The 20676-nt window shown below is 37.5% G+C and overlaps 1 long non-coding RNA gene and 1 pseudogene across 1 annotated transcript; one reads left to right on the top strand and one right to left on the bottom strand.

The window, feature by feature from the left end:
• Window positions 1–11629: 11629 nt before the first annotated feature.
• On the bottom strand, window positions 11630–14329 carry LOC133732012 (3-hydroxyisobutyryl-CoA hydrolase-like protein 3, mitochondrial; annotated as a pseudogene).
• Window positions 14330–18519: 4190 nt separating this feature from the next.
• LOC133712703 (uncharacterized) lies at window positions 18520–20209 on the top strand. The gene is made up of 2 exons (XR_009847549.1): window positions 18520–18674; window positions 18776–20209. It is a non-coding gene; the product is annotated as an uncharacterized LOC133712703 (long non-coding RNA).
• Window positions 20210–20676: the final 467 nt, after the last annotated feature.

The raw sequence follows: 20676 nt of genomic DNA, 5'->3' as shown, positions 1-20676 counted from the left end.
TAAAAAATAAGCACACACACACACACACACACACACATATATATATATATATAACCAATCCAAAATGTTAAAATATATTTTAGGGCTATAATTTAGCCTTGACAGGTTGGAGACGGTTGATGTCAGATCAATGAATAGTACAGAATTTAGGGCTAAAATTTAGCCCCAGGGCTATTTTTAGCCCTTTCGGTTGGAGATGGCCTTAGGGTTCTTCTGATGCTCCAATAAGGACTGAAACACCAAAAATAAGAGAAGAGTGATCGACTACAGATGGATAAATATAAGTGGACATAGAGAAAGAAACACAGAGTGAAGAGTACTATAATTAAAAGAAGACTGCAATAAAATCATAGACAGATCTATTATGTTTTCCCATTTATAAGAAATAGACAGGTCTGGATCTGTATAACCGTATGATTTCTTCTTTGACTATACATGTTTTCAGTGAAGATTGTATATATCAGTCCTGGTTGTGTTATCTCATCTGTTTGTTGTTATATGCTATGCCACTCCAATGGGTTTGCTCATTGATTATAGCTACTGTCGCTTTTTTGTCAGCTATTATCTCTATTTAAACAGTTGTCTTTAAGATTTATTCTTCAATTATACAGTTTTGCATTTCTTGGATTGATTAGTTTGTGGTGAATTTGCAGCTTGAGAAAAGAGTGAACGAGGTCGAGCAGTATTACTTGAGGAAAGGTAGTCTGCAACCAACCACTTCGACGGAGAAAGACAGGGATACACATTTAAATACAATTAAGAAGCAGCAACAAGATGCATCACGTAGGGAAGCTGCTGCTGCAAAGAAGATGCGAGATCTGTTGAATATGTTTTTCCACAATCTTCAAAGAGGTATGCACTAACCTCATGATAGGTCACTGGCAATGGATCAACGTACTTAGGTAACTAATGATGAAGATATTTGCTTTACATGCCAGGGTTCTGTTAACGTAAATGATTGTTTTGTAACGTAAATGAGTTCTTTTGTATGTTTGTTAATTATGCTTTCTCTTGATAATATTGTTGAATATTTTGATTTAAAAATCAACATCTAAAGTTATTTCCGAGAGAAGGGGGAAACTGAGATGATGAAGTGTTGGGAACAAACGCAAATATGGATGGTGAAATTAAAATGCTATATGCTGTTATCAAATTTGAAGGATAATGCCAATTTTTGGATGTTCATGTCCATTTCTTATTCCAAGGAATAAAAAGCAGCTATTTATATATTTCTTAAAGCTATAGACTGTAATAAGTTTATATTATTACATAATATCAAGGTTGATATTTTGCAATCAGTTGTTCATGTTTATCTCTACAATCACAAGCTAAACAGGACAATGTTGATTGTCACTTATAGATTATTTCTTAGGTGGATATTAAGTTTCACAAAAAGCAGAGCCAAGGAGCTTATATAATGATGGAATTTTCTCTTGCTGCTAGAAAACTATGTTCCTTCATATAATGGTTTTATTTTTTTAATTTTTTTATATATCTAATATTACTACTGCTGCATCCATCGGTGAGGGTTACAAACTACATATGCCAGTAGACTTTTATCTGTTTTCATGGTTTACTTTGTATAAGGCTTTGCTTTACTTCTTCGATTTGAAGCTTTGCTGCTTCAAACGTGATGGAAGTATTTGTCCTTTGGTTAATCAACAGAAGTTCACTATTATGTGCGAGTGTTTTTCTGGGTTGTATCGATCCCATTTGTTGTTAATTTGTTGATTTGTTTGGAAAGAACCTTTCTTATTGGAAAATCTGATCTGGGATTGTAGTATATAGTGATTAGCTCCAACTTGCAGGGATCAAAGTGTGAAAGAGATGAGCTTTTGTTCTGTTTCACTTTCACCATTTGTGTTATTTGTATTCCTGCTTAGATTACAACCATTAGGTGTCCTTTCTGCCATTTCTTTATCTCAGTAATATGTAGCTGTAAATCATAGAGAGCCGTCTTTTAAAAAAAACTTTACATGTTGACAGGGCAAAAACAATACAGAATAAGTCAGTAACTGGGAGAGTACGTAGCTGCGGAGGCCTGAGTGCTCATTAGGGGGAGAAAACGGTGAGGAAGTCATCATACATCCACCCGAGGTTAGCTCCTGTTTCTTTCTTTTGATAATTAAGCACCCCTTTGTTCATATATACAAAATTTAACAGGGATAATAGAGTTAACTAATTAATCTCATGTGCACTGCATTGACAGGAGAGATAGCCACTTCATCTAATAACACATCATCTCCCTATTGCAGTAAGCTATTTAATCGTTACACCAATAAAATAAGCAGTTTTGTATCTTTAAGTATTGTATATTTGTGCACCTCTTAGCTGCAATGATGAATTCTCTGTCTAACTTGATTTGATGCTTCATAGGTTATAGATCCAACCCACCATGAAGAGGCTGTTATAGGTGAACGAATGACTGCTACACTTAATTCTAATGGTGATGTTTGTGTCATTCAGAAGGCTGGAAGGGAGCTTATATGTTGGTGGAGATATCACTAGAAAAATGTACTTCATGTGTTCTAAACCATCTACAATCAGAATATTGTACTTCTTTCTCTATCCTTTCAATTTCAATTCTCAAATTAGGATCAAAACATCCAAAACTTTCAGAACTCGCAGCAACGCGCGTGCACAAATTCTAGTATCTTCGATATCTGATATTTTAGTGCTTGATTGAAAGTGTCGCACATGTCATGCCCGTGGCAGTAAAACCCAATTATTTAGCGGAGTAAAACCCACCACTAGGGTCAAAACTTTTCTCCACCGGACAAAATGATACCCAACTTTCAAAAGTGATCAAAATGATACCTAAATTTTTAAAAACAAATCAACTTGATACCCAACTTTCAAAAGTGATCAAAATGATACCTAAATTTTTAAAAACAAATCAACTTGATACCCAACTTTCAAAAGTGATCAAAATGATACCTAAAGTTTTAAAAACAAATCAATTTGATACCTCAGTTTATTTTTTTTAGGACTAAATACTGGTTACTACCCTGTGGTTTAGGTCCAAAATCAATTCAGTCCCTGGACTTCTAATTTCATCAAAAACACCCATGTACTTTCAATTTTGATCTAATAGGTCCAATTCATTAATATTCTGTTATGGGTTCAAGTTATAGTTAGATTATTTGTTGAAAAACTATTTATTTGATAGATTTCTCATAGTAGGACTCACTCCAAAATTGATTATGGAGACCACCTCAACACCACATCATTAAACATAGGCCATATATGAGCCATGTCAACAAGTTAAATGACTCAATTGTCGGAAGACTAACAAATTGGACATATTAGATCAAAATTGAAAGTGCAGGGGTGTTCTTGATGAAATTAGAAGTTTAGGGACTGAAGAATTGATTTTAGACCCAAACTACGTAGTAGTCAGTATTTAGCCTTTTTTTTTTTAACTTCTTTGTTAAATCAAATGCAAAATCAACCACAAAAATTGAAGTGATTTGTGGTCAGAGGGCCATCAATCATCTATAACTCAATCTTCTTCTTCTATAGAATTAAAAAAAAAAATCTTCCATTCAATTTCAATTCTACCATCGATCGTAGAAACAAATAAAGTTCGGATGTTTCCCAACTTCTAAAGAAACAAAGAAAAATGGGAAGAGAGAGAGAGAGAGAGGCAGAGATAGAAGAAGAAGAAGAAGAGAATTAACAAAGTAAAATAAAAAATAATTGAAAAATAGTTTTTTGTGTAAAATATTATTATAACCCCACAAAATACTGCACCACACGTGATCAATTTTAACAAAAAGTTACAAAAAATTATACTGAGGTATTAAATTGATTTGTTTTTAAAACTTTAGGTATCATTTTGATCACTTTTGAAAGTTGGGTATCATTTTGTCCGGTGGAGAAAAATTTTGACCCTAGTGGTGGGTTTTACTCTTATTTAGCGCCTGCATGCACGCTTTGCTATGATGTTATGATTTTTATCTGTCAGCAAGTGATCTCCGAAGAATCTCCGGGAACGTACCAAGCTAGCTTCAAAAGTACATAAATTTTCATATGCGTTGGGAAAGGACGATAATGCTTCCTTTCAGTTTCACCTCTGCTTCACTTTGTCAGTTTGTGTTCGGTTGGATGGGTCATAATCTGAAGAAGTGACGAGAGATTGAACTAGTGATGAAGTATGGTGGGGAAATTTTCACATGCATGTAACGTACATAACTTTAAACTTACATAAGTTCTACCAAGCTAACCAAAAAGCACCACATAGTTTGAATTGCATATCTAGCATACCGCTAAGCTTTTTTTTTTTTTTGGCAATGAGGTTCTGCAGTTAAAATTTGTTGGTTGTAGATGGTGTAGGCAGTTTACAGCCTTTGTGACAAGCAGTAAATGCCATGTTTACAGAAGCTAGGTAACTCAATTCAGTTCATCTCAATTACTGTTCTTTTTCAGCGCTTCCTTTTGTCACCTATAACCTAGTAGCTAGTGGCATATCTCATTCACTTTTCACCATCTTATGGACCATTTACACCTCTTACTATCTTATTCACGCATGTCAATGTAAGAACAATGTCCGTGTATAGATTCTTATCAAGAGTCTTATGGACCATTTACACCTTTCACTATCTCATTCATACATATCAATGTAAGAGCAATGTCCGTGCATAGATTACGTTTTCTTAGGTTAGTCTCTTTTACCATCATCACCATCAAGAGATAGGCAATAATTACTATACGAACCTATTTCGTTACAAAATTACCATTAAACTCTTGAGTATAGTCTCATCTTCGAAGTGCAGTGAAGTGAGATTTCACTAGGTCAATTTACTATTTTCCTTTGCTTGGAGACCTAACTAGGGTTACAATTATAAATTGCACTTTAATTATTGTACCCGCTTCTCTTTTTTTTCTTTATCAAAAAAAAAAAAAAAAATTAGCTAATGCATTAACAAATGGGCACCAAACCCAGCGGTATAAACCAAAACATGGGCCTTTCAAAAAACAAAACAAAACAAAACAAAACATGGGCAAGTAAAGAAATAATTGACAGATATATGGAATGAGATATTGCACAGCTATCTGTTGACCGAATGGTTCATATTAGTGAAAGTTTTTATTGAGGTAGGTGAATGGCTGACGGTACATTACGTCAATTTGCACATTGGCTAGTACAAGCTGGCCATGGTTAATAATATTGCACCGAAAGCTACGTAACTCGATTCAATTTCAGCTCAACACATGCTTTCTTCGTCTTCTTGCTCTATAACGTCTCGTACTAGCTTCTGGTGAGTGAAGTGACTCACCTAATCTCACCATGCACAGTTATTTTCATATCATTAATATTACATGTGCCACTTTTCAGGTACCACGAGACAGATTTGATTAACAATGATAAAAAATTACAAAATTTTGGCAAATTCATGATCTGACCAACATAATTTGAGTCAATTATAAGGTGTGATAGACCTTTATTTGGTCTTTTTGGGTGGTTTTTTAATTTTATTTTCTTATTATTATTTTTTCACCAAAATTTCGTTGTACTACTATTCCCAGCTAATTAGCAGCCACAACAAAGACAGATTGCTGTATTCATGTGCATCGCATTCGATCCATTTAGGTTCGACTTAAGACTACAATGATTAAGAAAATCATTATAATGAAGATAAGCCAAAATGAATGAAAAATTAATGCTTGTAATGTAGCAATCAGGCACCCATACATCAATACCCCCATGCGTTGATGAGAGGTACGTAACTAGGTAAGTACCGGCCTATCTATATATGAAGTACTGAAACACATGGGTGACTACACACATTCGCTAGTACAAACAGTAAAACTAAAAGCTATTTGATGACACATCAAGACCCTCACCCCGTATAATTACGTTCATGAGAGGTAGGTATCTAGCTGTGTATGAAGTACTGAAAACACGTGGGTGACTGCACACTCCGGATATTACATTATTAGAAGCAGTAAAACTAAAAGCTAGCCATCAAGTGCGAGGTATATATGTAGTGAAAAGACATGGGTAGTCACACCTTTAGCGAGTACAAGCAGTAAAAGTAAAAGTAAAAGCTAGCCATAGTTATTGACGCCTATATATACATACATACATGTATGAGGTATTGAACCCCAAAGCTCATCTCTGCCATTCTCGTTCAACCTTCTCTGTTCTTTCTTTCATAAAAAAAAAAAAAAAATACGTTCTCTGTTCTTTCAAGATATATGGCTACACCAAGTACACTTACCTACAGCGATTACGTGGACCAACATTTAATGAAAGAAAACGTCCTCAGCGAGGCAGCAATTGCAGGACACCAAGGCGAAATTTGGGCCCAGACCAGTGGGTTCCCTAGAGTTCGTAATCCATAACCTTTCTCTCATGCATGTTTGATTAACTTAGTTTAATTATGGATTTTTGCCTACTGACATATTTTTTACGTGTTGTAGTTTCCTGATGCGGAAATTCGGAACATCATGCAAGAATTTGATCAACCTGGGACGCACGGGGTGTTATCCTGTGGAGGGACTAACCACGTGGTAGTCCAAAGCATTCCCCGTATTTTAATTCGCGCACAGCTGCCGGTGAGAATTAAATTTGCTCAAACACCTACTAGCTTCATGACCGCACTATGTGCGTGTGGAAAGAAAAAGAATTTTTTTTATTTTTATTTTTTCATTTTATTCAAATGGGGAGGTAACGAAAGTATTTAGGACATGTGTCTGATATGATTTGGTGGAATTCGATACCACACTTTGCAACATCTTTTTGTGCTAGAGACCATTTAGGTCTTCCTAATTTTCGATTTAGCTAGTTTATAGTTTTTTATTGTTTTTGAATAGGCATGTTTCTTCAATTTTTATGGGGTTAGATTGTTGTCTTCCCCTTACCGGTTTTGATGTACTCCTTTTACTTTTCTATTCAATATATTATCCCTCGTTTCATTGAGGTTTTATCCTTAAGAATCTTGACTTTTCAAAAAAAAAAAAAAATCCTTAAGAATCTTGACAATTTTATCCTTAAGAAATATTAATTTTGAAAATTTAATAGCATGTTTGAAGGAAAATTACAGAAAAATCAAATTTTGATAAAGTATTTTGACACCAAATGACCAAACTATGTCCTCTATTTAAAGTTGTGTGTATATATGTTTATTACTTTGGTATAAAATGCACGCTTAATATATATATATATATATATATATATATATATATAGGAATTTTCTCAGGTGCGGACGTCCGTACCGAATTTTCGGTACGGATTTCCTGTTTTCAACCACTTTCCGGCCACATTTTTACATCTTAACCGTTCAGTTTTTAGGTCCTAGTGTATAGATCACCTCTACAAAATTTCAGCCAATTTGGTGATCGTTAAGGCATCCAAAACTGCATTTTACACGAACGGACCGAATCTGTCGAACCGGAACCGTTCGTATTTATAATGGTAAATTGCAGTTTTGGATGCCTTAACGATCACCAAATTGGCTGAAATTTTGCAGAGGTGATCTATACACTAGGACCTAAAAACTGAACGGTTAAGATGTAAAAATGTGGCCGGAAAGTGGTCGAAAACAGGAAATCCGTACCGTCCGCTCGGTACGGACGTCCGCAGCCAAGAAGGGCTATATATATATATATATATATATATATATATATATATATATATATATGTTTATTATTTTGCTATATAAAATGCACGCTTAATATATATATATATATATATATATATACACTAGCATTTCTCCACACATGCTCTGCATGTGCAAGTTATTATTATTATTTTTTTTTTGAAAATAAAAAAGAAAAGAGTTGGTTATTGCAGAGAAAAGAAAATGGGAGAGAGAAAAGTGGGTTGTGGGTATTTTTTTTTATAAAATTTTTATAATAAAAATACATTTTGTAAATGTCTTAATTATCCTTATGATTTAATTAATTATCAAAGTTTATTAATTTTTTAGGGTCAATTCTGTCAAAATCTTTTGGCTAACAAAGCCTCTTCTTTTAATAATAGTATAGATATATATATATATGTTTATTATTTTGCTATATAAAATGCACGCTTTGATCAGATATATGGGATGCAGGGCACTGATGGAGGCGTTATAATAATGAAGACCATACAACTGCTGCTTATAGGGACCTATAATATCAACCCTACCCAGTCCAGCACTATTGTTGAAGATTTGGGCAATTTTTTCGTATGCAATGGTCTTTAATTACTGCCATTGACAAAGCTGCGTTTTACGCTGTCACGCTCCCCGTCTTCAGCCCCGGTGGTGATTTCAGTTGCAAGCTTTGATTGATTGGGAACTAATATCTGTTATCTAGATATTTAATAATTTTGAAACAAGGTTTAAATTATGTGCTGTTTGTATCGATCAAGTCTGTAAGACAATGAAAGATTATGTCTGTTAGGCTAGTTTTTAGTTTGTTGCGTCTGTTCGTAGTTCCTCTTGTCTTGGCTCCTGTGGCTTTGACTATGAGAGCTCTGTTTCCTTTCAGTTTAGCCTTTTGGCTTTCTGATGTTGTATGGTTGGGCTGTTTTCCTGCTTTTTAATGAATATCTTTGACCAAAAAAAAAAATCTACCGTCCTACCAGTATGTACTATTGATTTGGTCGTTGTTCACCTTAGTTTTATAATTAAAGCGATCCACTTTAATTGAACGAAGCTTTTTCGGTCCACCCAATTTGTGTTTAACAGCGTGTAATTGCTGTTGGACTAACGTCAGTGTAGAGCTTTGAGACGAAGACCAAATGTAAAGATGAATGGATGATAGCTATCTTTGAAAAGAGAAAGAACCCGGATATAAAGATGATAGCTTGAGAAGAATCTTCGAAGTATCCCACTATTTGCTACTGATGGTAATGAATAAGCCACACTTGTCAGTCCTCACTGGAAATCTGAAAATTTCAGTCTTCTCCTTTGCTATTTTATAAAAGCACACTCACTCAATTTCTAATGAAACCAACTTAATGAACTTGGAATTGAGGAGATTTAATGGGAATCTAAAGCCAAATACAGTATTTTAACAACAAAGAAAATTAATTCAAGAGAAGATTTAAAGTTTAAACATCGTTTGAGAGCATAAAAGCTCTACTGGTTTCGTCGATTCTGGCAATTATTGCTGATTCTTGGTCCAACTCCTCCAATTACTGGGTTTTCAATGCTAATTTCACAATCACAATTCAATCAGCCCGTCTACGACACAAGTGCCACATAAGAGAAAACCCAGCCTTGAAATTTAATCAAACATTCATTATATACAATTCATTAATTTGAAAATATATGGTCATTTATTATACTATCGAGAATTGCTTCATGTTAATTATGGTTCATGATGCATATCGGGCTGTGAACTAGTAATCTAGCCATTCTGAAGCCTATAGGGATGTTCCGGAAATCACAGAGCTCAGAAGAAATTTAAAAATACCAAACATATTTGTTTGTCACACGTGTTTTCCGATTTCTCAAGGTATATATGTTGTTAAAATTGTGTGCACGTACGTGTTAGTAGTTTCTTCTGGGTTAAGTATCATAGTGCGTGATCATCTTTGCTATGCACTCTTAGCAAGCTAAAATTGTGTGCACGTGTTAGTACGTAGTTTCTTCTGGGTTAAGTATCATAGTGCGTGATCATCTTTGCTATGCACTCTTAGCAAGCTAAAATTATATATAAGGGTAATTATCTCAGAAGAGGAGCAGAGAACGTTTCTACTACTAATCTGTTTATTGATGGACTTCTTCTCCACTCTATTGTACACTTTGCTGTTAATAAAATCTCATGTTTTCTTCTGAAGGAAATTGTGTTTCTCAATTAGTTGCTTTATTTAGTACTCTATCCCTAAGTACGTTTTTCCTCTTTTTCGTTTTATTCTCAGCTTAGGCATTGGAAAGGAGTCGCAGGAAACTAATTTACTCCAGCAGCTATCTGAAGTTTGCTAAGTTGTTGATGCGCGTGTTAGAGTAATATGTGAGGAAAGAATTAGTAAATAACTTTTGCAGCAGGGAGTGTACTTCTTAATTACAAGCAGATCTTTGAAGGAGCTGGTGTGTCTCTTAGCACTTATGCTTTCTTTATATATAACAAACTTCACGTTAACTATCCTTGCCAATCCTGTTATCTATATTTGTAGAACCAGCTAAATTGGATAAGACTGAACGAAAATATGCATGGATCAAGTGCTGCGTTAGAACAAATGAAGAAATCCGAACAATCTTTCCTTCTTCATGGCATGTTTCTTATGCATGATCACATTGGCTGAAGCATTGATGTTGCTAGGGTTAGGGTAGAGGTGATGATTTGCTTTCTTTAAACGTGCGTAATTCGAATGTAAGCCTCCATCTAAACAGTGGCTTCTGCAGGTACATGATTTGCAGGTTTTGTGAACTCTTCAACTTTCTAAGTAGAAAACATAATTAGTTGAGTACATTTAGACATGAGGAAGAGGAATGGCTAATGGAATATCGAGCTTATGGGATTTTGTCACATCCATGATCGAGTGTTGTGAGAATACTATGCCTACTCTTCTTATTTTTTGAAATTTTACAACACAAATGTGTCCACGGCGAACATTCCCAGCATTCTCTTGGCACTCATTGGTCTTATAAATGCACTAGGGCAGTGGTTTGAAATCTCCACACATGTAACACAACTCCTAAACAATTTCGCTTAATTTTATGTCCCCCTCTCTGCACACTAATAATTTTAATATAATAAGTCAGGCGTGGGGCTGAGCCTCCCAACTTGGCTGGGTTCCAAACCCATTTCAAAAAAAAAAAAAATTATATTTTATTGATCTTTTCTAAACAAAATCTTTATAAAAAATAATTATGAGAACACTACAATTTTCTATCCCGGAGCATCACGCGAGAAAAGTAGTGCAATGTACTCGATAGGAATTGTTCCCCAAAATTTTGACCCGATTCTGGCGTGGCCCATATTTACCCAAATTTTTTTTTTCCTTGATGAAAATTTGATTTAGTTAAGTTGGGTGATAGTGATGATACAGTTGTAAAGTGCGTACCCGCTCTGATGGCCTTCGTCCACCCCTTACCTTTTACCGCCAGGCGCCAGCTTTTCGCGCTTTCCCCAATCCGCAAAACGCCACCGTTTCCTCTCGCTCCAGTGCTCCACCCTCCCTTCTCACAAATTCCTCACTCGTCCGGTCGCCCCCACTCCTCACTGGCCCTCAAGATCTGCCTGAAGTCTATTTACTTACAATTGTTCCCAGTTTGATCAATCTATATCTCAGTTACTGCATGTAATTAACATGTGTCATTTTAATTTTTAAATTATAATCAAATTTCTTACATCTAACCTCAAATGCGCTACTATCTGATTTACCCTCTAACCTGCATTGTTGAGAAGCGGTAGTTGTTCCTAATATTAAGTTTTATTGTACTTTACGCGTATAATTGTGGAAGCTATCTTAAAATCTGTGAAAGTAAGACATTTCTTGGAAGAACACTGATGTTCAAATGTTGCTGTTCCTGCTTTCTCATTTTTTTAGTTAGATATCAACAACCGAACACTAGTGTTTCCTGCTTTCTCATCTGTTTTTGAGATTATAATAGACAAGGGATTACGAGGCATAAAGATCACAAATCTTTATCACATTGCCACGAACAACGCAGTACCAAAAAACATTTAAAGCACCGAATTGAAATGCCTTTTTATCTTGTACGTATATATGTTTATCTTATTTGCATCATCAGTCAATATATTCCAATGGCATGCACAACCAGTCTCGTGTTCATTTTCAAATGCCAGTCACAGTACTCCTCCACGTTTGGGCTCAATGGTACGAACAGAGCTTCCACTTCGCTCTCATTAACTTCCTCCAACCTTGACGGGTTCCACTTTGGATTCTGCATGGGCAACAATAGAGATTCAATGAAATAGCCAACTAGTTCTACAGTACTTCTACCAAAAAAAGACAACTAGTTCCAAGTTCTAACATCCAAAGAATTTTGGCATTACACTATGAGATTAATTAAGGTTAACAAACCTGATCCTTGTCCACCAACAGCCCGCACACCTTCCGCGAAGTCATTACGCAAGGATGATCTTACAGCAATGCGATATTCAGTTTTCATGACAACCAGTCAGCTGGATTTAGCCCAAGTACAGAATCATTATTCATGTTATTATTTGTGTTACTTCCACGAAAAGTGACTAGCAAAGACCATGAGATGAAAGAAAGAAAAGTGTATTAACTCAAGACTCAGGTCACTCACCGTGGATAATTGATTGTCATTCTTCCCAAGAGCAGATGCAACTTTGGAGAGATACTTCTGTGTCAAGAAAAGTGAAAAAGGAGCCCCATTTCCAAGACCTCTTGAAGAGCTTCATTAGCCGACTCCACACCTACGACAGAAACAGTGAATCAGCAAGAACAAGATTAAAGGAAACTGATCAGAGTGAATACTTATAAGGTGAATTTAATCTCTCAAATAGCAGAAGTATAATGATCGATGTTCATTTCATTACCGATAAATGAGTAGCATTTACAGTAGCATCTGAACTCGATTGATGCTTTTTCACTTCTTCAACTGTCTCAATAACTGACTTATTTGCACCAAATGATGAGGTTATTTGAGGTAAAAACTGCTTCAGTTGGGATTCAGAATCAGGATTACTGTTGAACTTGGCCAAAATCGTTTTGATGTCCTCATGTGGATCCTGGGAACTGTATCAACAATGGAGTTAATTATATAAACAAGCACATATGACAGAGTTATGGTGCCAACTAAATTCAACCCCACATGTGCATCAGAAGTACGGAAAAGGAGAATGTATAAAGAAAACTCTAGTTGGCACAAACAAGTTTGTCCAAAACGAAAAAAGGATAATAAAACATACAAGTTAGTTGACAAAAGGGCCTCCTTTACTGAACCTAAATTTTGAGATGGCACCAAATGTGTCCCAAGACCAACATATAGCGCATCCGATGGCGTCGAAATTCTTTTCCCAGTGATTCCAAGAGAAGCACCTACAAATATATGTAACTGTTTTTTTTTTTTTTTGTGGCAAGCCTCAGCAAAGAGAGGAATTTATTAAAGAAGAGAGAGAAAAACAAAAGTAACAAGAGAGAGTGGGGACATAAACCAAACCCTCAAATAAAACAGAATGGCCAAAAGCCAAACAAAAATCAAAACAATCAAAGGAAATCAAAAGAAGCTTCCCAAAGAGCTGCAACGAATAATCAAAGATTAAGCTTTACAGGATGCACGCGTTCTATTCCTGGCAGGGTAGTGACCTTGCAAGCTCACTTGAAATTTCTTAGCTTGAGAAGCTTTTGTTCCAGTTAATTTCTCCATTGGCTGTTTAGGGCAGAACTCCTTAAAATTATCAATGTTTAATGCTTCATCACCCTTCTTCATATAAGCATAGACAAACTCAACCTCATGCTCTGCCCACGATTTTCTGGGGTGGGTCTTTGGGAGAGTTTGAAGAACATTCTCACAATCCAAAGTTTCTTGACCCTCATCATACCAAGAGCTAGCTGAATGAATATCAGATAGAGCACATAAATGATGTCCAAGAGGTTCCTCATTTTCCAATCACCCCAACAAACTTTAGATTGCTGTCGTTCCATTACTGGAGAGATTGTTGGAAAATTGGACTTGCCGTTGAACTTGGGATAGCCTGAACAGTGTCATTAGCTTAATAGCTTTAACCATAATCAAGCCCCCTGTTAGTAGACTCTCATCAATAACAGACACGACATTGTGAACAACATCCCTACTATGCTCCCCAACCAATTGCTCCAAATTGACTGCATCAACAGCAGCTTCACTAATATTAGCTACCTCATTTACCAGTTTACCGCCTCATTTAAAGTCTCTTTATCTGCTAGCTAGAATAGCAAACTGATTTCCCAAATCAAGGGCAGGTGAGCCTGACTCAACCTTTATTGTCCTGAATGTCTCCATTCACATCATTCTTTTGAACAACCTTGTATTCTTTGCGAATAGTTTTCCTTTGAGCCTAGCTTTACGACTAGGCGAATGAGGTCTAGGTTGTTTTTTCTTCGCAAGTACAAAAACCCACAGAATGTTCAACCAAACCAAAATGACTACAAACATATATAATTGTTAATCTACTACAGAACAAAGAATTGATATTGAAGCAAAGAGACAAACTATGTAAATCTTGACCATATAATTTAAATAATCTTTCTGCTCTTTCAGTTAAAACTTAAAACATCTCAATCATCTGTAGATAGAAAAAGCATACCAACAGATCCTTCTCCTGGACTTTGTGCTGCTATATGTGAAAAACCTATGTCTGGAAACAATCCAATACCATTTTCTGGCATAGTAAGAACAGTCCTCTGAAACGTACCCATACAAGCAAGAGAATTTTTTTTTTCTGAGAAGATACAGCTTTTTATTGAAAAAGCAAAAATCAAGTTACAAGGAGACGGACAAGGAGTCCGCTTTAAAGATCTAAAGAGGGCAGCTAGGACTATAGGCCTAGCATAACGTCTAATAATACTAATCAAAGCTTAGGGGCTTATACTACAGCTGCTTGCCAGTTAAGAATAATGGAAGAAAGACTATAATCCTTGAATTCCTTAGAAATAGAAGCCCATAAGGATGCCCAGAACTTGACTCTCTCCCACAGGTCTTCCCTCTCACCCCTCCATAGTTTTCAAATAATCTTTTATTTCTTTCCATCCAGACCACCCAAACTACAGCTAGCCAAGAGTCTTCCCAGAACCTCACTCTTTTGTCATTGCCTACAATTAGTTTATGATAGAGAATATTGGCTTATTCCGGTTGAAATATCCTTCCAAGGACTTCTACTTGATCCACCCGAAATTGGCTTTGTGTCCCACCCATTCACATCATATATCCATATTTGCTCCTTTACAGCATGCCATAATTAAGGACTCTCTCTCCAAAGTCATTTCCCTAGAAAAGACTTATTTTTTGCTAGTAGGTTCCCGATTCCCAGCCCTCCTTTTTCTTTGCTTTTCGACACTATCTCCCAACGAACTAGATGGTCTTTCTTACCCTCTCCAACTCCATCCCAATTTTTTTTTTTTCAAAAGAGATTCTAACCTCTTTGCCACTCCCACCGGAATTTGGAATAGAGATAAATAGTATGTTGGGAGGCGAGAATATGAAAGCGCAATGTAAGAGAATATGAATACACAAAATCTGAAAGCGCAATGTAATGTAACAAGAAGATTGACGATCTCTATAATGTCATGCATGAAATAGACTTAACATTTGAAGCGGCACTAGGGCTTCACTGGTAGCCTTGAAATAATGTCATGCATGATCAGGGCCAGCCCACAGGTAAGGCAACCAAGGCAATTGCCTTGGGCCTCACTTGGTCCAGGCCTCAGTTCTTTTAAAAGTCCATTAATTCAAATATGGAAAGTAAAATAACATGAGGAGAATGTAGTAGGCCCAAATCAATCAACAACCTTATTAATAGAAACTTTAATCACGTATGGGTTTTTTCGCTTTATCCTTACAATCTTACATACTAGAGATACTACAAAGTTTCTATTTAATAGGTTGTTTGTATATCACAAAGAAAATAAACAGAGACCTAAATTTTTAAAAGGGCAAATTACTGGTCACACCCTCATCTTTTTGGGATTCGACAGTTCAGTCCCTCGTATCGTAATTTTAACAAGTAACTCCTCAGACATTCAAATTTCACACAATTTGGTCCAAAATGATCATTTTCCCCTCACTTCCTTTTTTTAAAAAAAAAAAATTGTTCTCTCTCTCTCTGTTTTTTTGTTTTTGTTTTGTTTTGCTTCTCTCTCACTCTGTCTCTCCTCTCTCTCTCGGCAACTCGCCTGAGCCTCATTTGTCGTCCCTCTCTCTTCTCCAATTCCACTTCGCCCCTCTCGCTCTCCCCCTCCAAAGTAGACCATGGAGGCGAGGATTTCGGGGCACATACCGACTAGGCGGCGGAACTCGGGGGTGGAGAAGCCCACTGAGGTAAGGAAATGGACGGTGGATTTGAGGTCGGGGAGGGAGGCGGGGACGGTTGGAGGGAGCTATGCCTATGGGTGCCCAAATCAGATCTTGGCCTCGCCGGCCTCTGACTCGTGGGTTGCTTGCCAGATGTCATGGAGGCTACGGGACACATACCGTCTAGGCGGCGAAACTCGGTGGAGAAGCCTACTAAGGTGAGGAAATGGACGGTGGATTTGAGGTTGGGGAGGGAGGCGGAGACGGTGGGAGGGCGCTATGGCCTATGGGTGCCCAAATCAGATCTTGGCCTCGACTCGTGGGTTGCTGCCGGATGTCATGGAGGCTGCGTTGAACTCGTCGAAGGTCGGTGAGGTGAGTCCGTGGTGGTGGAGGTGAGTCATGGTGGTGACCGAAAGTGGGTGTCGGAGGAGAGAGAGAAACATAGAGTGAGGGGTGGAGTGGTTGTTGTTGTTGTGGTGGTGGTGATTAGATTCGGCGGTGATGTTAGAGAGAGACAGAGTGAGAGAGAAGCAGAAAAAAAAAACAAAACAAAAAAACGAGAGAAGAATTAAAAAAAAAAAAGTGAGGGTAAAATGGTCATTTTGGACCAAATTGTGTGAAATTTGAATGTCTGAGGAGTTACTTGTTAAAATTACGATACGATGGACTGAACTATCGAATCCCAAAAAGATGAATGTGTGACCAGTAATTTGCCCTTTTTAAAATTTTTGATGGGGCATCTTTACTCTATAACATTTTATACCCGCTAAAGTAATTTAAACTTGAGTAACAAAGTTTTTTTCTTTTTCTCTTTATTGGTTGGGCATTTTCGCTAAAGGGGGTGACAAAATGAGTAAAAATTAAAAGTTGAGGCTCCCATTTAAAAAAAGGAGGGATTATTTAAATTTCTCCTTAGGCCTCATATTATATTGGGACGACCTTGTGCATGATCTTGGGTCGAAGGTCGACGTTTTGGTCAGGGTCTTCCATCTTCACTCAAATAAAATTAGCGTTCTAGAAATAACCTTTGGATCTAACTCAAACCTGGATGGATAGGAAGAGGACATCAAGACGAATCAATAGCTTTTCGCGCATCCTGAATCGGAGTTACTGATCAAAATTTATGATCTGCCGAAGTTTAGAGAGAGAAATTTGAGGAGAGATATATTCTCTCTAAAAAAAGGGTACCGAAAGAAGGAGGGCTGCGCATGCAACTACATTTATAGGGGCAAACTGACACGTGTCAATCAAGAAGTGGTAGGCTTGGTGCCTCATGTCAACACAAACAAACCTAATAATGACAAGTGTCCAATGACTAAACGTCAGCATCGGCTGTCTTCTCACAAGTGCCACGTGTCATTTTAAGCGAATCAGACTTGCCACGTCATCATTTCCATTTTCTTTCAATTAAGCTTAATTTAAAAAAAAAAATAGCTTGGGAATCCGAAAAATTCACCTAAAAATGCTGCAAACTTGTGATGACCTCTACTTTCCATTTCCAACCTCAAAAATAAAAAACTCGACCAACTTCAAAATTTAGGATCTCATAGAATTTTCCTAGTTTGACCAGGAAGCTCAAAGAATAAAAACAACAAACAAGGCTCAGAATATATGGGTTCTCATGCCAATAATGTTTTACGGTATGACCGGAGACATTTTTCATGGTTTAAATAGGAAGCTCAAAATGCGGAGAAAACAACAAGAAACCAAACTATGATTTTTGAAGTTGTCAAGTTTCTTTGTTCGACGGAAAATCCTTTCTAGGGGGTGACATTATTTCAAGTTTGATGAGGATGCTCAAAACATGGATAAAACAACGAAAAATTAAACTTTGACTTTCGAGGAGAACCTTTTCGGGAATAACTTAGAAAAGTTAAACAATGAAGCTCAGAATGTGGGTACAACAACATAAGCAAAAGTTCCATGAGATCTCATCTTCTTTGTCATACTTTCTGAAACGACACGCTGAACAAGCCTAGCACAACCCCTTGTCTTTCACTTTTTTTTTTTTTTCACTTTTTATCTCTACTACTATAAAGCGAAGCCTTCAAAAGTTTCAACAAATTTTGAACTACCTTAATCAACCCTATTTAGTTAATTGAAACAAATAAAAAAAAAAAAGGTTATTATAGTAATAAGTGAAAGAAATAAACAAAAACAAATAAAGAAAGAGATAATTATGGAAGAGAGATGTGGGTGGCGGGAAAAGTATAGGATAGAACTGTATTTATTTCAAATTCTCATGTTTAAAAGCAAGTTTTGAATTTTAACGGACCCATCCACCAATTCGAGTAAAGTCGGTTTTAGCTCACCAAGCTTCAATTAGTCGTAAACAGAATACGGCATCCAATTCCTAAGATCTAGTATTGCCTTCTCGAGTTGATGATCTCCACTGAGACAAAAGATAGTGAAACTCCCTGGATGCTTTGCATTTAGCTGGGATTTTACGCTAGATAACGGCGCACGATAGAAGATGTTATCGAAGTTACTGGATTCGACACGTGGCAAAAGATCATGAGCGATCACATGAAAAAAAAAAAAAAAAAAGTCGGTGTGAAAGCCTCTTTCATTCCACAACTCCAAACCGCCAAAACCCCCTTCTCAAAAACCCAGTCTCTTCTCCCCCTTCTCAAGAAACCAGACTCTCGAAACCCCTCGTTCCCAATCGCTAAACCGCTCGTGCTTCTCTTCTCTTCCTCTCGCTGCAATTGTCGCCCCAATCGCTGAACCATGCCATCGCGGCCTCAACAGGTTTTTTGTTTCGTTGTTAAATTGAATCGTTGTTGGATCAGGATCTTGATTTTTTTTTTCTCTGAATTAGGGTTTGATTGGGAATATTTCTGGTTAACCAGGGTGTTATTTATCCCTTCGATGGGGAATGCTGCATTTGCCTCCAGCCTTTTCAGTTCGGGGAGGTGGTGTCTTTTCCGTGCTCGGAAAACCACCACATGCATGGTGATTGTTACATCTTCGGTTGGGAGGTCCAGCTTTCAGAGAAAGGCCTTGACTAGTCGCACTGTCCTTTCTGCCAACAAGAGATTCACTTCCGACGATATCACTGCTTCATCCATAAAGAGAGCGGGCTCATACCGGCGGTGAACATACCTACAAATCCTCCGCCTCCACCGGCGGTTCCTCGCCTCGTGGTCCCTCCCCCTCCCCCTCCCCGTCTTCCCCGCCGCCCTCTCGGTATCCCGAGGCCGCCGGCGTCCCCGATACCGGCGAATGTGGAGAACCGCATCCGGCGGCCGCGGGCATCCAGGGGCCCATACCTGCCCGGCCACCAGAGGGTACTATATCTAGCTAACTCTTATGTTGGCCCTGACCCGGGGTATGAGGCCCTCAACAAAGGCTTGGAGATTACCCTCTGCAGACCGCTATTTGTAAGTTGACTCATTCTAGTGCTTGTTTGTTCGTGATTGTGGTGGTCAACAGTGGCGGAGGCAGGAGTGTATATAAATGGGGGCAAAAAATTTTCTTTCTTTCTGCCTCTCCTCTACTCGGCAGAGCTTCGGTGCAGACTACTGGAACCGGCCTAAGGCCAAACCCGAACCTGAACCCTAATGAAATAAATCAATTTTCTCCACTTGGTCGGTGCCGTTAGAAGAGTGGCTGATGTGGAGGAGATCAAGACCCGATAGGGGAAGAAGGCGTTGTGCACTGAGGAACTGAGGGAGAGGAATTGAGGGAGTGCCGAACCGAGGGAAGAGGAAGAAGATGAAGAAGAATATGAAGAAAAAGGGAGAGAAAAAAAACTGAAGAATAATGAGATAGAGAGGAGAACAAGAGTTGAGAAAGATTGATAAAAAAAAAAAAAAAAACACACACACACACACAGAGAGTAAAGATGATGATGGGGAGATGATCGATCTCTAGTTTTTGGAGGAGAAGCAGAGTTGGGGTTGACTGGCTGTGGAAGAAGAAGAAGAACTGAAGAAGAGAGCAGAAGAAGAGAGAAGGAAATGAATTGTTTTGCTAAGGTAGAGGAATAATGGAATTTTTATATTGCCACTTGGAGAAGTAGTGGAGTACCCAAGTTATTATTAATATGTATTAACATGATCAGTGAAGCATGGGGGCGAGTCAAAAGAAGCATGGGGCAAAAAGATGATTAATGAACAAAATATATGATTTCATTGGGGGCCACTGCCCCCACTCGGCTTGAACTGGCTCCGCCCCTGGTGGTCAATTAGAGTTCTTACTGTAATAGATTGTTATTATTATTAATATTTTGGATCAAATCACGTTTGAATTCTTAATGTTAATATATTACATGTCATTCTTCATGTTTAAGAGATGCAGGGACCTTAGGAATTTTTGTTATAGTATGTAGTACTGCCTTGTAGATTCACCAACAACTGCACTAGATCATCATAGTAGGCAATTTGCGATAATAACTGGAACTTAACATACTGTTTGCTGCATACTCAACAGAATGACATTGTTTTAGGTGCTATTGAAAATGGAATAGTAGGAAAATGCTTCCAATAGATCATCAGTTTGCAGGCAGCTGTGATTCGCATTTTAGGGGATGGTGTAGGCATAAGCCTGTGGTGCAATATACATGCTTATAACGTGATTTTAATTCTACGAGACAATTGTTAAGCCTGATGGCTCTGAAATTGTTATCTTTAATGTGACTAGGGATCATATTGGAACATATTCATTTTCCCCTTTCTGCAAGTCATAATATTCTCTTTCTGATTAATGCTCCTTTGTCATGAATTTGCAGCCATCTGAAGCCGAAGCCGGG

This window comes from Rosa rugosa, chromosome 1 (assembly GCF_958449725.1).
Source record: "Rosa rugosa chromosome 1, drRosRugo1.1, whole genome shotgun sequence".
Taxonomy (NCBI): domain Eukaryota; kingdom Viridiplantae; phylum Streptophyta; class Magnoliopsida; order Rosales; family Rosaceae; genus Rosa; species Rosa rugosa.
Note: the sequence above shows the minus strand (reverse complement) of the source record. Positions and strands in the feature narration are given on the sequence as shown.